The 2,555-nt window shown below is 56.2% G+C and overlaps 1 pseudogene; it reads left to right on the forward strand.

Moving 5' to 3' along the window:
* Positions 1 to 1,951: 1,951 nt before the first annotated feature.
* On the forward strand, positions 1,952 to 2,054 carry LOC146796788 (small nucleolar RNA SNORA17; annotated as a pseudogene).
* The last annotated feature ends 501 nt before the right edge of the window (positions 2,055 to 2,555 follow it).

The following is a 2,555-nucleotide window of genomic DNA, read 5'->3' on the forward strand; positions in this document are numbered from 1 at the left end:
GTGTAATGTTCGCAGGGAAGGGGGTGGGGGCATGGGCATGCACATTTTGGGCAGCCCCACTCTGATTCAAATTTGCCCCCAAAAAAACCCTGGCGTCTAGAGGGCTTTTTGCCCCCCCCCCCGGTAGGGCACATTGGGGGCTAATACCCCCATCTGAAACTCAAATAGACGCCAGGGAGTTTTTTAGGCAAATTTTAATTAGGGTGGGGTCTTCCCAAAACAGGCATGCCAATGCCCCCACCCTAATAAAATTTTTCCCCAAAAAATCCCTGGCGTCTAATGGGCTTTTTGCTCCCCCGGGAGCAGATTGGGGGTTACTGCCCCATATACTCCCCGGGGGGGCAGGAAGGCTGCAAGTTTTTTGCAGGTTAGGGGGTGGGGGCATGGACATGCCTGTTTTGGGCAGCCCCCAACCTAATTTAAATTTGCCCCAAATAAATCCCTGGCGACTAGAGGGCTTTTTGCACCCCCCGGGGGTGCAGATGGGGGCTAATGCCCCCATCTGCCCCCTGGGGGGGGGGGGGGGTAGAAAGCCTACTAGACACCAGGTATTCTTTTGAGCAAAGTTTACTTATACACATTTTTATTAGGGTGGGGGCATTGGCATGCCCGTTTTTGGCAAACCCCACCCTAATAAAAATGTGCCCAAAAAAATACCTGGCATCTAATGGGCTTTTTGCTCCCCCGGGAGCAGATTGGGGGTTACTGCACCATCTGCCCCCGGGGGGGGGCAGGATGGCTGTAATTTGTGTGGGAGAGGGGGCATGGGCATGCCTGTTTTGGGCTGCCCCACTCTAATTCAGATTTGCCCCCAAAAAAACCATGGCGTCTCGAAGGCTTTTTGTCCCCCCTGGCGGGGCAGATTGGGGGCTAATGCCCCATCTGCCCCCCAGGGGGGGGCTACAAGTCCACTAGACACCAGGTAGTTTTTTGGGCAAATTTTAATTAGGGAGGGGGCTGCCCAAAACGGCCATGCCAATGCCCCCACCCTATTTAAAATTTGCTCGAACAATCCCTGGCGTCTACTGGCTTTTTGCCCCCCAGGGGGGCATATTTGGGGGCTAATGCCCCCATCTGCCCTCCAGGGGGGTCAGGAAGGCTGTCATTTTTGTGGGGTGGGGGCATGGGCTTGCCTGTTTTGGGCAGCCCCCACCCTAATTCAAATTTGCCTAAAAAAATCCCTGACGACTAATGGGCTTTTTGCCCCCCCGGGGTGCAGATTGGGGGCTAATGTCCCAATCTGCCCCCCAGGGGGAGCAGAAAGCCTACTAAACGCCAGGAATTGTTTTTGGCAAATTTTAATTAGGGTGCAGGTTGCCAAAAACGGGCATGCCAATGCCCCCACCCTAATAAAAATTTGGCCCAAAAAATCGCTGGCGTCTAGTGGGCTTTTTGCCCCCCCGGGGGGCTGATTGGGGGATACTGCCCCATCTGCCCCCCGGGGTGGCAGGAAGGCTGTAATTTTTGCGGGGTGGGGGCATGGGCATGCCCATTTTGGGCAGCCTCCACCCTAATTCAAATTTGCCCCAAACTAAGCTTGGCGTCTAGAGGGCTTTTTACCCCCCCGGGGGGGGGGCAGAAAGACTGTAATGGTGGTGGGGGTGGGGGTATTGGCGTGCCTGTTTCGAGTAGCCCCCACCCTAAAAACAAAATGGTGCAAAAACAAAATCCCTGGCGTTTAGTGGGCTTTCTGCCCCCAGGGGGGGTGGAAAGACTGTACTTTTGTGGCCGGGAGGGTGGGGTCATCGGCATGCCCATTTTGGGCAGCCCTCACCCCTTATAAATACCCCATAGGAAAATCCCTGGTGTCTAGTGGGCTTTCTACCCCCCGGGGGGGCAGACAGGCTGTAATGGTGTTGGGGGGTGGGGGCATTGGCATGCCCGTTTCGGGCATCCCCCACCCTAAAAACAATTCGGGGAAAAAACAAAATCCCTGGCATTTATTGGGCTTTCTGCCCCCCCGGGGGCAGATGGGGGCTACTGTCCCATCTGCCCCCTGTGGTGGCAGAAAGACCAATTTTGTGCCCGGGGGTAGGGGCATCGGCATGGCCATTTTGGGCAGCCCCCACCCTTTATGAATAGCCCATAACAAAATCCCTGGTGCCTTGTGGGCTTTCTACCCCCCCGGGGACCAGATTGGGGGCTACTGCCCCCATCTATCCCCCGGGGGGGGGCAGAAAGACTAATGGTGCCAAAATATTTATGGGGGAGCAAAGGCCCTTGCCCAAGGGGCCGCTCCCCCCTCCCTGGTGCCTAGTGGGTGGATCCCTGCTTGGGGATCGCCCTCCTGGGGCGATCCCCAAGCAGGGATCCACTAGGGAGGGGTACCATTGAAAAGGGGAGATTCTACCCTTTCCAACGATACCTCTCCTGAGTTTCTACGTGCTCAGGGGGCTGAGATTAAGGGTGGGCGTAATGTGCATAAGGGACCTACGTGGAGAGGCACGGAGTTGGAACCAATCTCTGCACTCACCGCATAGTTCCGTTACGCACATCCCGCCTCCCACCTGCCTCTCGCCCGCCTCCCGCCCGCAGTATTAAATACATTCAAAAAG

Source organism: Triturus cristatus, chromosome 10 (genome assembly GCF_964204655.1).
Source record: "Triturus cristatus chromosome 10, aTriCri1.1, whole genome shotgun sequence".
In the NCBI taxonomy this organism is placed as follows: Eukaryota; Metazoa; Chordata; class Amphibia; order Caudata; family Salamandridae; genus Triturus; species Triturus cristatus.